Source organism: Gracilinanus agilis, chromosome 1 (assembly GCF_016433145.1).
Source record: "Gracilinanus agilis isolate LMUSP501 chromosome 1, AgileGrace, whole genome shotgun sequence".
Classification (NCBI taxonomy): Eukaryota; Metazoa; Chordata; class Mammalia; order Didelphimorphia; family Didelphidae; genus Gracilinanus; species Gracilinanus agilis.
Window position 1 is genome coordinate 607,037,970 of NC_058130.1, and position 23,008 is coordinate 607,060,977.

The window sequence follows — 23,008 nt, forward strand, 5'->3', positions numbered from 1 at the left end:
ATGATAGAGTTTTTGTCCATAGATCTATATGTGTTCTCATAACAGAATATATCATACAAATAATGCTAATGGATAAAAAAGGTACCAAAAAGGTTGCGTGTGCTCTGGAAAGAGAAATATTATTGTAGACTAGGAGAATCAGGGAAGTTTTCATGGAATTGTTTTGAGGAGAAAGATAATATAATTCAAATGGCAACCTATCCATTCCTTTTCATGCTGGGTGACTTTCTCTGTTCTGCCTTCTTACACACCAGTCACTGTCCTTGAGCAGTGGATTACTCCTCTGTAGAGGAGGAGGCTTTGGAGTGGAAAGGAATTAGATGACCATGAAGGATCTGGGGCAAGGGTATTCCAGGTATAGAACGCCGTGAGTAAGGGAATGGTGGAAGCAAAGCTCAGGGTTGAACTTTAGTTGGTAGGCAGTGGGAAGCCTTGCCTATTGAGCAATGGAGTGACCTGATCAGACTTGTGTTTGAGGAGGACTAGATTGGCACCACTAAAAGGACAAGTTGTAGGACAGAGAACAAATGGAAGCAAGAAGGTTAGGAAGCTTTTGCAATAATCCAGGTGGGTGGAAGTGAGGATCTGTATTAGCTTGGTAGCAGTGGGAATAGAGGAGAGGGCAGATGTGAGACGTATCACAGTGGTAAAATTGAAAGGATTTGGCTACCTATTGGGTGAAAGATGGAAAAGAAGAGAGAACTGAAGATAACACTGTCTTGAATGTTAGAGAATGGATGGTTAGAGGTTCTAGAAATAAAATAATGTCACCAAAAGAGAGAGTAAGTCTGAGAAGAAAGATAATATTTGTGTTCTTGGACCTGTTGATTTAGAGGTATCAGCAGATCTTTCAATTCAGCAAGCATTCAGTAAGTGCCTATTAATTAACCTCTCTAGATCTCAGTTTGCTTTGTTCATTCATTGGTGCCCTGTCCAATTCTGTGACCCCCATTTGGGGTTTTCTTGGCAAAAATACTGGAATGGTTTGCTGTTTCCTTCTCCAGCTCATTTTACAGAGGAAGAAATTTGAGACAAACAGGGTGAAGTGATTTGCCCAGGGTCACACAGCTAGTGTGTAAGAGCAGATTTACTCAGCAAAAGGAGATTTCCCAACTCCAGGCCTGATACTGTGTCCACTGAATCTCCTAGCTGCCTTGCATACATTCCGAGCCCAGGTTGGTCTGATCAACCACAGTCGGACACACTGTACATTGTGAATGTATGACATGGTGAATATCAGTTTGGTCCTCTTTGAGTACTATGCTAAGCATTGGCACTACAAAGACAAAGTCAGAACAGCTTTTGTCTTCAAGGCTCTTTCAGTCTAATGTGAAAAACTACTTGTGCAAAGAGGAGACAAGAAGTTCCCTCTCAGCTTTCCCCACAATTTAAACTTCAGAGCTGGGTCCCCCAAGGGAAATTACCACCACACTCCCAACGTGATGCTCACAAGCCCCAACTGGCACATTTATATTTAATAAATAATCGACACAAATAGGTCAAAAACCTTCATGAACAAAACCTTCCTCTTGGGGAGCACTCCCATGTCTTTCACAAGTTGTGAAAGCGACTATTTGAAGGCTTAAAGGAACAAAACTTTAACCACGTTTCCTCTGTTACCTACCCGTTATACCCTAAAATTTTATCAATTGGGTTAGGAAAATACTCCCTCCCCCATGTAAACACAAAATCAGATGCAGGAAAGTAAGTAGGAGATCTTTGGGGAGAGAACACTAGCAACTAGGAGAAAGAGGATCCATTTGATATTCATTGGGACATCCATTTAGGAATAGTCAAGAGAAAGTTAGGAAATGGGAAATAGTGAGAAAGCTAGGTGGCACTGTGGTTAGGGTACCAGACCTGAGTTCAAATCTAGCCTTAGCTACCTACTAGCTGTGTGATCCTGGATAAGTAACTTTTGTTTTTAATTTTATTTTTATTATCATTCCATATTGGTCATTGTTGTAAGAGCTCACTCATACAAAACCCAAACTCCGAAATAAAACCATAAATCACTGATGTGAAGCATAGAATACTCTGATCCTCATCTATCCGATTCCAGCAGTTGTTTCTCTGGAAGTGGATACCATTCCCTGCTGGACAAGTAACTTCACCTTTGTTTAACTCTCTTTTCTCATTTGTAGAATGAGGACAACAATAGCACTTAGCTCTCAGAGTTGTTGTGGGATTAAATGAGATAACTGTAAAGCATTTAACACAATGCCTAGAATGTAATAAACACTACATAAATACTAGCTAATATTATTATTACATTAGATATATAGTGTTATGTATTATTATTATATGAATGTGCTCTAGTAAAGGGCACAAAGAAAAGGAACAGCAAGACAAGCTAAAGAACCAAGAGATTCATGAACATCCCTAATAAAATACAACAAAAGGGAATAATTACCAATGTCAAATGCTATAGATAGCTCAAGAAAGAGGACAGAGGAAAAAGCCACCAAATTTGCAATCTGGGAGCCTACCCAGGAACTCTGACCGGGGAGCCTCCACAAGGCTTACAACCACTTGGGTTGCAAGAGGTCAAGGAGTGAGAAAAGAGAAAGTAGGCTGATGGAGTAAAATCCTTCAGACATTTTGTCTGTGATTTCGAATCTATCCATAACTCTACAGACAAGGCAACTTAGCCCCAGAGAATTTTAAATTCTAGTTTTGTTGTAGTTATTCTGCTCCTCATTAATTGTTTTAGATTAAAATTTTTAATTTAAAATTTAATTTAAATTTAAAGTTTAAAATTCTTTCATAAGTATTGGGCCCCCATCCTCAGTAACTTTAGGCTGAAAGGGAAGCTTCCCAAAGACAGCCTGTGCCTGGTGAGCAGAATAACTAGGACAAAGAACATGTTTAGGTCTCCTCTCAGATGGTCATCATATCGTCCCACTACAGCAGCCCCTGTACCCTCCAGGGACCACACAGCCTTTCGAAGGGACAGGGCTGTGGTATATGGGATACAGAATATAAATGTACGTAAAGACCAAGAGGGAGATAAATCAACAAGTGAGCTAGGGGGCCTGCTGTCTAAAAGGCTGCTTTTGGGTCACTTCAGGTCCTCACAGGCTCTTAACATGTGAGCACAAGCTTTACCTTGTGGATGGATGAAAGAGAAAGAATTGTAATAATTAGAGACTAGTCTACCAGGGAAAGAGGGCCCATAACAGAGCAGCTAAAACAATTGCACCCCATGGATTTGTGGATTCATCTTTCATCTTGCTGTTCCCCATGATCAGCCTCTAAAACGAACTCCTAAATTCAGCCTATGAAAAACTTGCCCTTACAAGATGACTTAAGGCACTTCCCAATAGCTGTAGTTAAGTGAACTGTGCGAGGACCCCCTGTTTTGCCCCTTTGTGGGCGGTTTCCCAAAGGACAGCCCGATGAGGTTATATAAAAATTTACATCCAGTCGTCTCTGGTGTGACCGTGAAGCATCAAACAGCAGTGACCTCTCCCACAGAACTCACTATCCTAAATTATTTTATCATCTTCCTTCATGATAGAGGGGACCCTACTCTGGTTTCTTTAGGAAATCGTCAAATTCCCATGAAAGGAATTTATGTTTCCTTGAGCAATGGTCAGACATGGAGCCTCGTGAACACTGAGGACGACACCACATTTCCCTGTTTTTAGGAATCTCATCCAAGCTGACCCCCCCCCCCCCGTTCCCAATCCTAAAAGCCAAGGCAAATGGACACTGGGGATGTGTACGGAGGTAAAAATAGAAATGGACATCTCGCTGGCCCTCTGGCAGTACATTCTAACTGTCTGTCTAGACACTAATCGACACAGCAGAGAAAAATCTAAGATTTGACAAAGGAGGGTTTTACAGGAGCTCCCTAATTGTGTTTACAAAGGGAAAACCAACAGGGAAGGACGCAGAACACATGACCTGCTATTGTCTCCGAAAAACAGTAAGAACAAACCTCATGGGGGCCCGTTTTGAAGAGGAAATCATGTCCCTTCTCTGCTAAGGAAGTGAATGAAATGACTGCTGAGTATTTGTAGTTCCCAGGCCTTTGTGAGTCTTAGGAGGGGCCCCAAAAGGCATTTTATTTCCCTGCCAGGCAGTTGAATGTAGGGCAGAAAAAGCTGCTCCTGGGCACCAGTGCCTAGTTCTCCTAGAATGTTTTGATGGTTTTCATTTATAACTTTGGGGCACTGGGCAACGTGTCGAGGGTGTGAAATAGTTCTTTAAAATGGGAACAGGAAAACCTTCATGATCATCCCTGACCTACTTTCCCTTCTCCTGGAACTGTAACCTAGTGGAAAAATGAAAGGAATAGGAGTCAGGAAATCTGAATTCAGATCTCAGATCTGCCAATAATTTACTGTGTGATCACATATTCATAAAATTCTGAAGAAAGAAGAAAGGAGGGGCAGCTAGGTGACTTGGTAAATAGAGAGCCAGGCCTAGAGATGGCTTAATCCCCATTGCTTAGCTCTTCCTACTCTTCTGCCTTGAAACCAATATTTTGTTTTGATTCAAAGATAGAAGGTAAGGGTTTGAGAGAGAGAGAGAGAGAGAGAGAGAGAGAGAGAGAGAGAGAGAGCAAGAAGAGAGAGCAAGGATAGAGAGAGGGGAGGGAAGAAAGAGAGGAAGGAAGGAAGGAAGGAAGGAAGGAAGGAAGGANTTATTGATGATGATCATGATGATGGCTATGGTGATGGCTGTATCAATTACAAATTTTCTGTAATTTGAGCCTTACCTTCCATGGATACTCAAGCTATATGTCAATACTGAACCTTTTTTTCTCTCTTTTCTGATTGACAGACTTATAAAAGAATGGATTTCTTCCTCCTCTTTGTTACCCACCATGGAATCAGCCCCATCCCAATTATATATTCTCTGTTGTTGGGATTTTAAAGAATGAATTTATTATCACTTGCTCAATCATTTCAGTTGTGAACAACTCTTTGTAATCCAGTTTTGGGTTTTCTTGGCAAAGATACTAGAATGGTTTGCCATTTCCTTCTCTGGCTCATTTTACAAATTAAGAAACCAAGGTACAACTAGAAAAGTGACTTGTCTACGCTTACATTGTTAAGTAGCAGACTCAGTTCAAACTCAAGTTCTGGAACCCTGTGAGTACTTAAACTGAAGAAGAGTAGGCTTAGGAGGTACAAGATAGCCAGCATTGGGTGTCTGAAGGGATGTGTCACAAGGGGCAGAGATTAGATTAGCAGAGAGATAAGCAGGATGGAGGAAGACAGTGAAAGTAGAATCATTGCTGATGGTGATCATGATAATGGCCAGGGTGAATAGATTGCCTGGTTTCTCTTTCAAAAAGTAGAAAAATTACATCAATTGCAGATTTTCTATAATCCTTAGCTTCTTCAGTAGACACTAAAAATACCTGTTGATACTGAATCTTTTGTCTCTCTCCTGATTGACACTAGATAGATAGATAGATAGATAGATAGATAGATAGATAGATAGATAGATAGATAGATAGATGGATGGATGGATGGATGGATGGATGGATAGATAGATAGATAGATAGATAGATAGATAGATAGATAGATAGATAGATAGATAGATATGGAAAGAGAGACATAGATACAGAGAGAGAGACCCTATTGGGGGTTTTCCTGGCAAACACAATGGAGTAGTTTGTCACTTCCTTCTCCAGCTCATTTTACAGATGAGGAAACTAAGGCAAACAGAGTGAAGTGATTTGCCCAGGGTCAAATAGCTAGTGCTTGAGACCAGACTTGAAGTCAGGAAGGTGAATCTTGCTGACTTCAGACACAGCACTCTATGTGCCACATAGCTGTCTGGTTTCCTTATGAAGCCCTTGTCTAGACTTTCTCAGTTTTAGTTAAGATTTGAAAGAGATATTTGGAAGAGGCATTTTTAACCAGATCCTTTCTCTCTGGACTGGCCCTCTCCTCTGCTTGGTGAGTCCATGGCCTGGACAATGCTCACTTCACTTCTGACTATAACTCATAACTCTCCACTTCTCCACCAGCAGCAGCCTTCCCACCTTCCCAATCCCCTTTAATGTGTTGCCTTTCCCTGTTAAATGTGAGCTTTTGAGGAAAGGACTATCCAGGGACTATGCTTTGCTTGAATTTGTATTCCCAGCACTTTGCAGTCTGTCAGGCTGATAGTAAGCACTTAAAAATGCTTTAGCTATCTATCTGTTCAACCATTTATGAGCAACAGAGAGTAGGGGAAAATGAGCTTTCCATTTGAAGTAACATTAAAACTGTCAGCAAAAGTGGTTGAATGGAGAATAGCAAGATTTCTGGATAGAATGAGAACAAGCAAATTTGGACAATCCACTACTCAAGCTTTCTAAGATTTTCATGTTTAAATCTATGACATAAAGATACTTTTTTGCTTACAGAACCCTGACTACAATCATTTTTCATATCCTAATATTAAGGAAAACTAAAAGTACATCCTATTCTATTTTTTCAGATATTTTTCAGGTAGTTAAGGGAAAAATTGATAATAATTTTATAGAAATAGACAAATATACAAAAATCAAGTAACTGTTTTTAAATATTAAAAATAATATACATCACTTCAAAATTAATGCTGCTGGATTAGCTAGTATGACAGCAAAGGAAAGTAATAAATGTTGGAGGGATGTGGCAAAATTGGGACACTAATACATTGCTGATGGAGTTGTGAATTGATTCAACCATTCTGGAAGGCAATTTGGAACTATGTCCAAAGGGCTTTAAAAGACTGCCTGCCCTTTGATCCAGCCATACCACTTCTGGGTTTGTACCCCAAAGAGATAATAGGGAAAAATATGTGTACAAAAATACTTATAGCTGTGCTATTGTGGTAGCAAAAAATTGGAAAATAAGGGAATGCCCTTCAATTGGAGAATGGTTGAACAAATTGTGGTATCTGTTGGTGATGAAATACTATTGTGCTGAAAGGAATAATGAACTGGAGGAATTCCATGTGAACTGGAACAACCTCCAGGAAGTGATGCAGAGTGAAAGGAGCAGAACCAGGGGAACATTGTAAACAGAGATGGATACACTGTGGTACAATTGAATGTAATGGACTTTTGTACTAGCAGCAATGCAATGACCCAAGACAATTCTGAGGGATTTATGAGAAAGAACACTATCCACATACAGAGAAAGAACCGTGAGAGTAGAAACACAGAAGAAAAATAACTGTTTGATCACATGGGTCGATGGGGATATGGTTGGGGATGTAGACTCTAAACAAACCACTCGGTTGCAAATATTAATGTGGAAATGGGTCTTGATCAATGATACATGTAAAACTCAGTGGAATTGTTCATTAGCTATGGGATGGGGTGGGAGAATGGGAAGGAAAGAACATAAATCAAGTAACCATAGGAAAAAAAAAATTATAAATTAATTAAATAATTAAATGACCTTAATTTAAAAAATAGTGCTGCTGTCTAAATCAATTTAGAGATTTTTGTCCATCAGGCTGCCTTTATTCAAAGGTTAACATCTTCTCTCTAGGATGTCAGATATTGCCTACTGAATCATCTGATTCTTAGCTCTGTGCAGATGGAGATTGTGCTGGGTGGCCATCATCTCAAATACATAAACTACTTGACTTTGTGAAATCTGGATCTCTTGAAATGAAAAGTAATAGAAGCAACCATCAGATGATCTTTTCCTACTGAGATGAGGATTGCAAAAATTGATTACATAGAAAAAAATTGGTATTAGAAACTCTGTTCTTTTTATTAAATTGTCCCTGTAGTCACTGTTGTAAGAATTAAAATTTAGTTATTATAGCTATATATTAAAATTATGTGGCCGCCAGGAATCAACAATTCAGGTTGATTCCGTAATTAAATCAGACCCAAGTCAGCATCGGGTTGAGGAGTTTATTTACAATCAGGTAGGTAAGGGTAGGAATAAAGAGAAAAAGGGAGGTTAGAAGGCTAAATAAATGAAGCTGTAAGCCACAAGGCCCAACAGCCAGATAGGCAGAGTTTAGAATTGGCCCAGCTAGGCCAAGGAAGCCAGCCTAACTTACCCACGTGACAATACAGAGTGTAAGCTGTCTGTGGTCTCAGGAGATGCTTCTTCCTCCAGTTCCAGAGGGCAACTGCCCCCACAGGAAGTTCACTCACTTACTTAAAGAGATCGTGTCTTTCATCACTTCCTGTGGTCCACCTCTAATTCAAATGGACAAATGGCAGTTTCTACATTGATTTGGACTGCCCAAAGGGCAGTCCCTTATTCTTGATTTGTTACTTATTGTCACGTGTGGGTAACTCGTCTCCCCTCCCCACTAAGGGAGGTGGGAGTGACATCATTAGCACGCCTGGGTTGAGTAGATTTTTGACTATTAATGGGATCTGGCTAATTCTATTTACACACTGTGGGGGCAAAAGGAAGAATAAATAATAATGATAACAATAATAATAATGGCTAGCATCTATATGGCACTTTAAAGTTTGCAAAGCACTTTACAAATAGATCATTTTAGCCTCTTTGCTATTGTTATCCTCATTTTACAGATGCAGAGCTATTTGGTAATGAGTAAACATTACCTGGTTTACAGTTTAGCCTTCAAATGATGACTCTGGGAAATGTATAGAATGTTCACTAAAAGCTCTGCTGAAGTTTCTAATGGAGGGACCCGTGTCTGAGAAGAATAGCATAATATCATTAGAAAAAAGCTACTCTGCAGCTTCAGAGGTGAGTTGTTCTATGCAGATGCTGTGACCATACATGTTCCCTACAACTACATTACTCTATGTGTGTATCTTCACGTTCCTTACATGCATCTCCTCTCCCCGAATGTTCCCTACATAAGACCATTTTTCCTAACAAAGTTGGGGTGTGTTTGTGGGAAAGTATATTGTAGGTTTATAGTGAAAATGCTTTGTTGCTACTTTTCTTACTCGGCTATTTCATTAAATGTCTTTGTTTTCAATTAATAATGTCTTCTTCCTGACCATTAGCGGTAAAAAGTAAAAATCAGCAGGGATTTATTCATCTGTTATTTGAGGAGATGAGGACCCACAGAATGCTTTGAGCCTAGAGTAAGCATTCCTTGAGGAACCCACTCAAAAAGTTGGGAGCTGCTACTAGATGTTGCACTGTAATCTAGGATGACTAGACTGGACGGACAGCAATGAGAGCTGCCTTCAAGTATTTGAAGTGATGTCAGGTAGAAGAAGGATTACATTTATTCTGTTTCACTCAGAAAGAAGAACTTAGAAGATAATAGGATTTAAACTTGGAAGAGACCTAGAGATTTACTTCCAATCTCTTTATTTTACAGATGAGAAAACAGGTCCTGTGACCTAACAATTTTTGTTGTTCAGTTGTTTCAGTTGTATACAACTTTTCATGACCCCATTTGGGGTTTTCTTGGCAAAAATACTATAGTAATTAAATATTTCCTTCTTCCTGCTCATTTTATAAATGCAGAAACTGAGGCAAACAGAATTAAGTGGCTTTCCCAGATTATACACAGATAGTATCTGAGTCCAGATTTGAACTTGGGTCTTCCTGACTCCACGCCTAATGCACCACCTATTGCATCACCTTGATATCCTAATAATTAGAATTATCCAAAATTAGAATAAGTTACATCATAACATGAATTCTTTAACACTGTAGGTCTTCAACCAGAAGCTGGATGGTCATTGGTCCAGAATGATGGAGAGGATGATTGAACATGTAAACTATATCTGATTGCTTTCCCTTTTGAGGGGGGAGGTAGAGAATTTGGAATTTGAATTTTTTTAATGTTAAAAATTATACTGACATCTAATGTGGGTAAAAATATTTCTTTTAAAAGAAAGGATGTTGTGGAGGGAATTCTTATTCAGGTATGAGTTGGACTTCTGAGATTTCTTCCAACAGTGAGTTTTTTGTGTAAATTATTACAGAGGTCCTCCTTTTTCTAAAATGACCCATTTTGCATTGGTTCTTGGATTGTGTCCAGCCTCTAGCTTTAAGAGTCAGACATCACCTTTTTCTCTTTTCTCAAAAAGGTTATCTGCCTTCTGGGGATGGTTACCACTGTCTCACCAAAATCTTGGTTTGTGTTACAGCCTCCTTTCTTAAAGATGTGCTCTCAAGGACAATGGGCAAGTGGGCAAGAGCCAATTGAGAGTATTTGTAAACTGATCATGAGTTTCTCTCTCCCTTGTCCCATGGGTAGCTTACACATTAGAGTCCAGTTTAACAGTCTTGTACCTGATCTTCCTCTCTTCCAAATCCTCAAAATTCCCCAAAGAAGAAAGTTCTCACAGATAACAGAGGTTTGTTTTTCTCTTCAATCTAATACTGAGAATGTGAAAGTTGGGACTTTTGTTTGTTTTTGTTTTAATCCTATACTGTTTGAATTTTATCTAAATTTAATGAGATTCTCTAGAAAGTAAGATGTTTGCCCCACAGTTCCTGATAAGAACTCATATGTCAAGTTTTACAAAGCATTTTCCCTGTAACAACTCTATAAAGTAGCCAGTGTAAGTATCAGGATCTTTATTTTACAGATGAGAAAACTGAAACTTGGAAAGATTAAGATTCACACAGCTAACAAATTTTAGGACCAGGATTTGAACCCTGTCTTCTTATGCCCAATGTTCTGTCCACTATACCACATTGCCTCATTTAGTTCCTTTCTCTATACTCCTGTCCTCTAAATTATAGGGGGAAAAAATCAAAACCAGCTTGCTAAAGCATAAACAATACCTCCTCCAAACAAAATCTACCAAATTATCCAAAACACCCATTGACTTTCTAATCAAGAAAAGGAAAAATGTCAAACACCAGAATATCAAATATCTGAATATTTGATATCTGTTATGTTAAATATCTGAAGTTTCTTTTAAACTTCAATGATTTTAAACAATTATTCTTTATCACTGACATGGTAAAGTCAAGTGAGCTGGTTCACACTTGAGCAAGTCTATTTTACATTCTATTCTCATGCTGTTCTTTCTGCCCAAACAGGCCTTGACATAATAGAGGTTACGCTAATAAAATAAAGCAACTAATTCAATGGACACCAATCATAAAACCTTGGTTCATCACCTTAAACTTATTCCTCTACAGTTGTGCCATGCCGTATGTCCTTGGAAACTCACCTTCTGGACCAGAAAATGTTACTCCTGTCCCAAAAAATTATCCAGGTATTCTCTATAGTATACCAGCTTTCAGTGTATCACCAGAAGGTCTTTCCTCACAGCCATGTTTTAAAAAAAAAAACAAACAACCCAAGACCCTAGGTTTCAGATGGACAAAAGAAAATTCTTAGCTTCCTTATTTCTCTCCCCAAGTATTGCAACATACTTCTATAACCAGAGCACTCCCTCTCTTCTTATCCTCTAACCCAGAGGATCATATAAATTTGGGGAGTTTTGTCACTCTGATGTCTCAACTCTTTCACACATACTGAGAGTATAGGCCTAATCTGGGCCTCATAGGCTTGCCAAAGAATGGTATTAAAAACTTGGGTTTATTATTCTCATTCTAGCTAAAAAGCTCCAAATTTGCCTTCCTTCCTTCTTCCTTCTTTCTCCTTTCTACATTTTCCTTTCCTTTCCTTTCCTTTCCTTTCCTTTCCTTTCCTTTCCTTTCCTTTCCTTTCCTTTCCTTTCCTTCCTTCCTTTCCTTTCTTTCCTTCCTTCCTTCCTCCCTCCCTCTCTCTCTCTCTTTCTTTCTTTTCCTTCTTCCTTTCCTCTCTCCTTCCTTCCTTCTTTCTTTTTTGTATATGTAGTGTCTAGTACAGGGCCTGTAAATAGACGGCACCTAATAAATGTTTGTTGAATTGAATTGGATTGTAGAAAATGTTTGCCTAGTTCCCAAGATATATTTTTAGATAGGTCCAATGTGAATGTTTATTTTGATTATGCATATTTATTACAAGGGTTTTCTTTTTTTCTTTTTTTGGCAGGGGAGGAGTAGAAGGAAGAGAAAAATGCTTATTGATTGGAAAAAGTAAAATTTAAAGTTACAAAGAAAACATTTCCCCTGTATGAAAGAAAGAAACCAGAAAGAGTTGAAGGACTTGGGCTTGAATCCTGGCTCTAACAACTACTAAGTGTTACCAGGGACCAGTTGCTTAAGTTCTGGGAACCTCAATTGCCTCATCTATAAAATGGGATAATAGTTGTACTACATATCGCATAAGAAGGTTGTTTTGTAGAAAGTTCCTTGTAAACCATATACTGCTATAGAAATTAAGTTACTAACCCAATGAAACTGTAAACTAGTACATAATATTTGGAAACTTTCTCCTAGGAATCTCAAAGCATTTCAACCTTAACCCGCAATGAATATCATTATCCCTATTTGGCAGATGGAGTAATTATGAAACAAAGAGATTTTACCTAAAGTTATGTCACCGATTGGAGACAGAACTGGGAACTAAGGACCCCTGGCTCTGACCTCTCCAGATACCTCTTCCTAGCAGCAATGAATGAATAAATCTGAGTTCCTGGAAGAGGGAGGCCAGGAATGTAACTGCATAATTCTTCAATAATTGAAGCCTCCTCCCTCTCCCTCTCCCTCTGCCTGGCCTTCCACCATCCTACACACCCACAGCTCCAGACATCTCAGCTTTGGCAGAGTAGGCTGCAAGGGTACCAGCCTGACACAATTCACTGTCTGTAAGGTTAATTTTTGGTCTGGGATGTTTTTGCTTTCTGGAAACAATGAAAGCATTATAATTTCTGTGGCTCACAACAGTCAGTTTTCCAGATTTTTCATCCTTTCCATCCATTTAAAGCCTCTACACATGAGAACTTGAATATAAAATAAAGGTCATTTCATGAAATCCAGAGACCTTCATGATGCCAAAACTTCTTCTTCTTCTTCTTTTTTTAAATGTAGAGTCGTACCAAGTGTCTTCTCTGTTATACAGGATATAGAAATTAAACTTAATTAAACTGGGTTTTAGTCTTTATAGCAATAGTAACTCATAGTCATATAACATATTTTACTAAGTCACTTGCCCGCAATAACGATGTGAGACTGGCAGTGTACTTTTTTAATTAGGCTTGTGATTTCATTAGTTTAGGGAGGGGAAGATTTTGTTCTTCCAATAAAGATAAGCAATTGCTCAGAAAGGTAGAATCTCAAGGGCAGCTGGGTGGCTCAGTGGATTGAGAGCCAGACTTAGTGATAGGCAATCCTGGGTTCAAATATGGACTCAAATACTTCCTAACTGTGAGACCATGGATTAGTCACTTAACCCCCATGCTGTCCTGTTTTTTTCAATTCTGGAAATTTACTTCTAGCCTCATACCACCTGGTATCTCCCTCCCCAACTCTCCTGCCTCCTTTTGTATGTTGTCTCCCCCAAATAGGCTGTAAACTCCTTGAGGGTAGGGACTACCTTTCCTTTTTTTTTGTGTGTTTTTTTTTCAGAGTATTTATAACATTCAAATAAAAATGTTTAAATTAGGTATTTTATAAAGCTATATAAATGTCAAGTATAATAAGAATTAATATCAGATAGAATTAATACCATGATATAGTATCAATAATTATTATATTATTATAATGTCTTATTGATAGGTTTTTTTATTATATATTGTTATATATTATTAATTCAACCTGGTTTTTTAAATACTATATAAATATATTTGGTATATATACAAGAAATATATTGGTATATTAATAATATATACCCAAATATCTCTATCCAGGTTGAGGGTAACTGACGAGCAGGTAACTGACAACAAGTCTGTGCCAAGCAGGCGAAGACTTCCCCCTGGTGGAATAAATCAATAGTCAGATGAGAATGATTCATTCCAGCAGCCATGAAGGGGCTGAAGCAGGCACTGAGGAGCGCTGAGAGCCTGGTCAGATGTCCCCTGTGTCCCTGGCCATCGGTGGTCATCTCAATTCTTATCTCGCCATTGGGCTTGGAGAACTCTGGAAGAGAGAGAGGGAGCCTGATGACTGTGTGCAACTCTGCCTCACTTAAATCCAACTCACATTCAAGTCAAGACAGCACTCTGGGATGCCAGTGGTCCTCTTTGAAAAAGAACAAATGAAAACATTATTAATTAATAACTATTTTCCATCCAATTTATTAGGGCGGTGAGCATCATACCACCTAACGAAATATATTGATGACTTAAACAAAAAAGAAAAATGGCACTTAGCCCCTATAAGATATAAAGAGATGGAATAGTTTTATTTTTTTAAAAACCTTTTATCTTCTGTCTTAAAATCAATACTGTGTATGGGTTCCAAGCAGAGGGGGTTAAGTGATTTGCCCAGGGTCACACAGCTAGGAAGTGTCTGAGGCCACATTTGAACCCAGAACCTCCTGTCTCTAGACCTGACTCTTAAGTCTACTGAGGTACTTAGTTGTCCCCTAAAGATGGTACAGTTTTATGATATTTCCCTCTTTCTCCCTTACTTGGAAGTATTTCTCAAATTTCTTCATTCTAAGAACCTCCTGGAGATATAAAAAGCAAAAGTCCAAATAAAACCTGTGAAAGCCCCTAGGGGTCATCTCATAGGCTTTCCCTTCATCGGCTGTTCAGAATCTTTGAGCACATGTCCCTGCAGACTCCCAGAAGCCACCAGGGCTTGTTCCAGATCCTCCATTTGACAGTTTTTTGCCATAAGGTCAATCCCTTTTAAGAGACATGAGTGCAAAGCCCACCACTATCAACTGCAGACTTTCCCCAAACCAAGTACAAGAACCTCTACTCTTAAAACTCAGCATCTGGACCTGTTGGGAGTTATCTTTGTCATTCCTTTTCTGGAACAGATTCAAGTGTTAATTTGGAAGGTAAAGTTTAGAATCACCTCAGAGCAAGGTGTCAGAACTGCAAAGAACTTTAGAGGTTATCTAGTCTTTCCCCCTCCTTTTACAGATGATGAAACTAAAAATATGCATGAAGATTTTTTTAAATCCAAATGAGGCAATGTGGTATGATGAGAAAATCCATTAGAATTGTAATCTTAAAGTCTAATTTGAATTCCAGTTCTCCTACTTAATAGCTACATGGCCTTCATTTCTCTTTGCCTGTTTTTCTATAAGAAAGAGTGCTAGCTTTGGAACTAAGGGGTTGTGTGTTCATTCAGCTCCTACCTTGATCCGTTATAATCTATGTGACTTTTAGTAAATCACTTAACTTTTACTGGTTTCATTTTCCTTAACCACAAAATGAAGAGGTTGTCCTGGATGATTTCTAAGGTCCCTTCCAAGTGTAAATTTGTAATCTAAATCTTGTGATCTTATAAATTGAGACCTAAGAAGAGCAGCTAGGTGGCTCGGTGGATAGAGACCCAGGCCTAGAGATGAGAGATCATGGGTTCAAATCTCACTTTGGATACTTCCTAGCTGTGTGACCATTGTCACAACCCCAATTGGCTAGCCCTCACCTCTCTTCTGCCTTAGAATCTAAGATGGAAGGCAAAGGTTTAAAAAGAAACCCTGAGACCTAGAGAGTAAGTAATTTGCTCGAAGTTACATAAATAAAAAGTGGTAGAGTCATTCCTTCAGCTCAAGTCTCCTGATTATAAAGTCCAGGGGTCTATTACAGTCAGGCTGCAAATGCTATTTATTTATTTAAAGCTTTACCTTCTGTCCCAAAATGAATACTATGATTGGCTCTAAGGCAGAAGAGAGGTAAAGAGCTGACAGTGCCCAGGAAGTGCCTGTGGCTACAAATTCTATTTATGAGAGCTCTTTATATGTAACTACCAAAGCTTACTTGGTCTAGGTGACCTGAAACTTGGATTTCTCCTCTATTAAAATATGAACATAAAAAGGCTTTATTAGGGGCAGCTAGGTGGCTCAATGGATAGAGAGCCGAGCCTAGAGACCGGAAGTCATGGGTTCAAATCTGATCACAGACATTTCCTAGCTGTGTGATCCTGGGCAAGTCATTTAACCCCATTGCCTAGCCCTTACACAGTATTAATTCTAAGATAGAAGATAAAGGTTTAAAAGGAAAAAAAAAGCGTATTACTATTTTTATAATTGAATTTGAACCCCATTATGATGATAATTGTAATCATTACAGCTAGAAACATTGTCATCTGGCTGCAGTCCTTCAGGTTCTGGAATAAAGTAAGTGTTAAAATAACTAATAGGGTCAAGTAAAACAGGGCAACTAATACTAATGACTAATACTGTGTCAAAGGGGCCTGCTCTGGCCAAACCAGCAGCCTGTCCCTCCGTAAAATCTTGAGACCTGATGCCACCTAGTGGTTAAAAGTCCCTTCCTCCACAGAATGGGGAAGGTCCAGGCAATGGGATGGATTTCTCAGCCTACAGGACTCTACCTCCACTGCAACCTTCCCCCCTCCGCTTCATTTAACTTTACTTTCTCCGTTAATAAAAGGCCCAACTGGCTCTGAGTTCCTATCTGTCCACATCCAAGAAACTTCAGAAAACACTGTCCCTGCCCCAACCAGCCTTCACTGTAGTGTGTCGGTATAAGCACTTTCCATGGATTAAGTCTCCTAGCAAAGCCATGCAGAAGAAATAAATGATCTACAATTGTTCCTTTTATTGTTCTGTAGAACTAAAGGCAGGACAAGAAACGGGGGAAACAATCATCCTACTCCCAGAACAATGGTTCTGATTCTATTCCCATCCTCCTGACTCAGGCTGATGACAATATATTTGTCTTGGGAAATAATGAGGGGGCAGGTGATGTGGCTATTCTAATTTTATGTGCTGTGTAGGGAGGTACAAAAATAACACAGGTCTTCTTCTGTGGCTGGCATTAGGAATGATCTCTGCACAGTTTGCCAAGGCATTCATTAGATTTCTGGTGACTACTTGGGCCTCTTTCTTTCTTTCTTTTTTTTTTTTTAAACCCTTACCTTCCATCTTGGAGTCAATACTGTGTATTGGCTCCAAGGCAGAAGAGTGGTAAGGGCTAGGCGATGGGGGTCAAGTGACTTGCCCAGAGTCACACAGCTGAGAAGTGTCTGAGGCCAGATTTGAACCTAGGACCTCCCTTCTCTAGGCCTGGCTCTCAATCCACTGAGCTACCCAGCTGCCCCCCTGGGCCTCTTTCTGAATGCATTCCCATCCCTTCTCTACCTCCTGGAACTCCTACCTTCCTTCTAGGCTGGACTTAAGTTCCACTTGCCATAAGAAAACTTTCCTGTCTTCCCAGTTGCTAGAGCTCCTAAGGCAGAAGAGAGGCAAGGGTTTGTCACATTTCTGACAGCTAAGAAGTACCTAATGTGGCACTTTGTAAAGCAATTCACATCTGAACCCAACTCCATCTTCAGGTCCTGTTCAGAAGTACAACTAGGTCCCACTAAGATGAATAATGAATCCCCCCAAAGTGGTTGCATTTATTCAAATGCAAACTGCATATTTCCATTGAGCTGAAATCAATTACCATATTTTACAGTTATAACTATGAATAGTGTAAATTTGAATACATGCAGACACTTTCTGGGATTCATTATTCATACTCACTGGGACCCAGCTGTAATTTCTAATTTGGTAGAAATATTTTGAAAACTATATCTAATAAGGCACTGTTCTGAAAACACAGAAATATATCTGGCTTAATAATGCAAATACTGATTTGCTAGTTGACTGAGGTTTTTTTTTAATTATATAATGTAATTAGATAATACTTAGATGGGACTTCAATCCAAATTCAATTCATATCTAAGAAGGAATGACCTCTGCAACATCGCTAAGCGGCCATTTGATTGAAGACACATTACCTTTTGAGATCATTTAGGTAATTATTAGAAAGTTCTTTCCTCATACCAGACTAAATCTGATTCCCAAATGTCTACAGATCACCACTAGTTCTTTCTTGTGGGTCTACCATAACAAATTCATTTTTCCTCAAGTCACTACTGCCAAATGGTGAAGAAAGGCAAAGATAATGTAGGTGGAGAAAAACAGAACAACTTAGTAATAAAGGAGATCATTGGGACATTACTATTTTAATTTATTTTTTTTTTATTTGGCCCTTCCTTCCCTTTCCCATACCATAGAAGGCATTATCTGGTAAAATGTATAGATTATATCTTTCACGTTTCCACTTTTCAGTTCATTCTAGAGGTGAATATTCACAAATTATTCTTTAAATATTAAATCTGTAGCTATACATAATCTTGTCTTGGTTCTACTCATTTCACTCTTCATTATCTCATGTATGTGGATTTTAAAATCAATATCCAATAACTAAATATTATATTTAATAAAGTTTTTATTAATGATAAACTAACAAAGGAGACCTAACTAAAAGGTTACTAACCAGCCCACTCCCAGGAGCAAAAGAGAGAAAGACCAAGGAGGAGCCTCAGAACTTATATAAATGTGACCATACAAATGTAAACAAAAGGAAAAGCATTATAGGTGATACAGAAAGGAATTCTGGGCAATGCAGTCTTCAGGGGTTCAAGATTTTCCAACTATAGTTCTAAGTTTTTAAAAAATTAATTTGCTCATGTTTTTTATGGTGCAGTAGTATTCCATCACAATCCCATATCCCAATTTGTTTAGCCATTCCCCAATTGATGGGCATCCCCTCGATTTCCAGTTCTTTGCCACCACAAAGAAAGCTGCTATAAATATTTGGGAACAGACAGATTCCTTTCCTTTTTCCCTGATATTTTTTTTTTAAACCCTTGTACTTCGGTGTATTGTCTCGTAGGTGGAAGAGTGGTAAGGGTGGGCAATGAGGGTCAAGTGACTTGCCCAAGGTCACACAGCTGGGAAGTGGCTGAGGCCAGATTTGAACCTAGGACCTCCTGTCTCTAGGCCTGACTCTCAATCCACTGAGCTACCCAGCTGCCCCTTCCCTGATATTTTTAAGAAACAGACCCAAATAGAATAAAGACATACACAGTTTTACAGCTATCTGGGTGTCATTCCAAATAGCTTTTCAAAATGGATGGATCAGTTCACAGTTCCACCAACAGTGTATTGATGTCCCTGCTTCTCCCTATGCCCTCCAACATTTATCATTTTGCCCTTTTGTCATTTTAGCCAACCTGGTGAATGTGTGGATTATTATTAAGACCAAGTTGTTGACCCATAAGCATAGCTCACATTTATGTGGCAGACAATCAATATAAGAAAGTTCTTACCTTTCTCCATCTCTCTGCCACGGGTTTAGAAGGAAAGCACAGAAAAACACATGAAGTGTGCATTTGTTGCTGCTACTTAGTTGTTTCAGTCATGTCCAACTCTTCATGATCCCATTTGGAATTTTCTTGGCAAAGGTTCCAGAGAAATTTGCTATTTCCTTCTCCAGTTCATTTTATAGTTGAGAAACAGAGGCAAGCAAAGTTAAGTGACTTGCCCCAGTCACACAGCAAGTAAGTGTCTGAAGCTGATTTGAACTCAGGAAGATGAGTCTTTCTGGCTTCAGGCTGGCACTTTATCCATTGTTCTAGCATAGTATATACAACACAGCTAAAGAAAATGACATTTTTCATCAGGCACAAGGCACAGGCACTGATTGAAGGAATTTGGGGACTAACTTTCCCAGAGACCACAGGGTCCAGAAAATCGAACTGACTGGGGAAGACATTGTTGGGAAAGAGGAGGATCCAAAAAAGAAAGGAATGGCAGCAACCAGGAACCAGATACTGGTGTCAGCAAGGGGTTTGGGTGACAGCAAAAGGTTCTTGAGATGAGGAGAGCAAATTGAAGAAACATCCTGGTTCCAGCAAGCTGCAGAAACTCCTCTTCTCCTCCCACCCCTCAACTTAATCAAGTTTCCTCCTAAAGGAAAAACGAATCTTCAGATTATTACTACACTCTTTGGAGAAAAGGATAGATAGGCTATAAATATTTTCTGACGCTTTTTATTACCCATTTTTTCAAGATACCCTCTCTAGCCTGTTTCCTCTCCTATAAAGTAAGGGATTTGGACTAGATGATGTCCAAGGTCCCATCCATGTCTAAATCCAATGAACTATAAATTAGCACCAGCAAATGCTAGAATCAAGAATGGAAACCAAGCCTTCTCTGATTCCAGGTCCAGTACTTTTTTCTATAGCATGACCCTTAACTCCTGGGTATTAGTCACATCTCCTCTCATTTTATAATTGTTCAGCTAATTTTTAAACATATATATAGGACTAACTGTGCTAAAGCTAAGATCCCTTGTTTGTAAATGTTGGTTACATAGCCTCTATTTTGCTCATTTAATCAGCACCTTTTAGCTTTAATCTCTTCTATATTTTGGCTTCTCTCAGCCTGTATTGTTCAGTTATTCTCTATTCTTAAACATACACTCAGTTTTAAAGCCTTCAGTTAGGTTTAGGATCTAAGGTTGGGAACAAGGAAGCTCAGAGCACAAGACAGTCATTAGAGAGTAGAGCAAGGCAGCTTTATTGAGGGGAAACACTCACAGTAAAGAGTGGTAGTCAGGGTTTCGGAGACAGGTTTGAGCTCTTGGTAGAACTGGTTACATCCTAACTGATAAAATCCAGCAGGTTCCTATCTGAGCTAAGCAGGACCTGGCATTTTGGGGAGGGAGGAGCCTAAATTTGAGGACTAGTGTTGATTCTTGCTGGGGGACAAGGAATGGAGGTGGGAGGGAATGTCTAAGTAACTGGCAGCTGATTAATATCCAGATTCCCAGATGGCACAAAAAGGGGTTTATATCTTTCTTGCCTTCACAGGCAAACTCTAGAAAGATCCATCTCTACTGGCTACAGTCTCTTTTTTCACCATCTACTCACTTCCCAACCCCTCTGCAATCTGGTCTCATTAAATCACTTTTTCAAAGTATCCAAATGCTACTAAATCCTTTTCTCATCTCTTCCTTTTTTCACTATTTGGCTGATGTTTTGATTACTGACAAATCATTCTTTTAATAGTCTTTCTTCTGTTCTTGGGTGATTCTCTCTCTAAATACTTGTGTGTTTCATCTCCTTAACTAGTTCTTTTAAATCTTCTCATTCCTAATAAAGGTAAATCCTAATGTTTGGTCTGGGAATGATTCTTTATTCTCTCCCACAATCTCATCACTCATGGTCTCAGTCATTACCTCTATGAAAGATGCTGAATAAATCTATTTCTATCTCAAACTTCAGTCTGGTATCTCAAAATAAATGTCTGCTTAGCAAACCCACTGACACCTGAAATTCAACATGTTCAAAACTGAACTCATATTCCAACCAAACAGAAACCCTATTCTTTCCCTAAATGTCTTATTTCTTTTGTAGTGCAGGATTTTTGCATTACAATATTGGCTCAGGCATACCTGTCAGTTATCATAATGGAATGTTGGCATGACATTGTGCCATGTGCCAAGAGCCAACCAGCAGTTGGGCTGTGGCTATAAAAAGCCCTGCAAACACAACCCTGGGTTGATTTCCCCTAACCTCACCCAGACAACTTGATTCCCCCTGGGACCTGGGATGGTGAAGGGAGAAGGGTGGTGGATCGTGGATAGGAACTTATAATAGGATAGTCTAGTGGTTAGGACCATCTTCAAGCTCAACCTAACAACATCTTTTGTGTAGCTAGCTGTTCAAATAATATCTGGCCAGAGACTATTTACCTCTGGCTGAGGGCAGCCAGCCCTCAGCCTACCAGGACCTTCTGGGACCTTTGCCAGCACCTGTCAGTTGCCCTTAGCAACAGCTTAATAACACCTTAGCCCTCTTACCTTGGTTTTCCATTCCCCAGTTTCAAATAAATCCCTTAGCCTTAATCAGAGAATCCTATGATTATTCCAACACCATCAAGGCTAAGGAGACTAGGGAGAGGAGAAAATGCTGAGTAATTGGTGTTAGTGTGGAGGTGAATCTGAGCCTCCATTGCTTGCCAGGAAGTTAAGGTCTCGGCTTCCTGTTGGGTTCTGCTCTCATCCAATAGGAAGGCAGTTACCTCAGCAGGGAGGGGCCACCCACCTAACATCTTAAAGGAGCCTACAGCTAGCAGTGAAGATACACTGGGCACCAAGCTAACAACATTTGAATTAATTCTTATACCAAATTTATTCCCAGCCGAGGCTGCTCACCTTCATCATCAACTAACCCCAATCTCCTGCTGGACTGGTTACTGGCGCCCAGGCCCCTAGTGACTCTTTTACCATCTTACCCATTATAACATTGGTAGGAGATGAACCTACAATCTTCTGATGGCTATTGGCACCAGAATTCTACCGATTTAAGGAATCGTCTCGTCTTTTACTTGTCAAACCCTCATTCTTGTCAATCGATTCTCAAATCTTCTTGATTCTACATCAGCAATATTCCTCTCGTCCTTTTCCTTGAAAAAGTATTTTTTCTTTTTAATTCTTATTTAAACCACCTTACTAAGGTCCTCATTTCTCTTCACCTAGGACCATTATAAGCTTGCTAATCGGTCTTCTTGCCTTCCTCCAGTCTGTTTCCATTTCTAATAACTGTGACATAACACTGATTTTACATTACTTTTTTTTTCAAAACTCTGATTATTAAACATAAACTGATCCCAGCTTTCAAAAATATTCCAGAACCCAATTCTTTCTGCCCTTTTCAAAACACTCATTTTCTGTATTTCTCACATCTCCTTCTGTTCTTACCTTGTCATGATTGCTCATGTTTTTGCATGATCCCTATCACTCTCATATTTTAAAGTATCTTTCTTCCTTTAGGATCCTACCTCAGGGACTACCTCATCCTTGAATGTTTCCTTGCTCCCCAAACTTAAATGGAAGTGTAATCTCTCTCCTCCAATTTCTCATAACTCTAGGCCACTTTTCCTTTGCATTCTCCTTTGTTTTATAACGTTTTTCTATGCAAAGTGCTTCTACTGACATCATGATTATGATGACCATTGAACATTTTTGTCTAGTGCTAAAACAAACTAGAAACCATGGGAATGAAGAAGCTCTCAGAAATCAAACGGCTCTTGATCCAGCCCTAAGTGATGCCCAGATAGGGAATGTGAGGAATAATCATCAAAAATCAGAAGTGAATTGATATTTTCAATAAAAAAAGAATTCAATTTCTCACAAATATCACACGAGGGTGTTTGTGTACCTAAGTTCTTTCTGGTTTTGCAAAGATGCTATTTGGCTCCTTGAAGCCTTCCCAGTTCTCTCTCCATATAC

The 23,008-nt window shown here is 39.2% G+C and overlaps 1 protein-coding gene across 1 annotated transcript in view; it reads right to left on the bottom strand.

Moving 5' to 3' along the window:
• Window positions 1–13,791: 13,791 nt before the first annotated feature.
• SMIM13 (small integral membrane protein 13) overlaps window positions 13,792–23,008 on the bottom strand; it is a 51,671-nt gene continuing 42,454 nt past the window's right edge. Inside the window, exon 3 of the mRNA XM_044667733.1 lies at window positions 13,792–13,877. The gene's annotated coding sequence lies outside the window, so the exon portion shown is untranslated. The remainder of the gene's footprint in view (window positions 13,878–23,008) is intronic.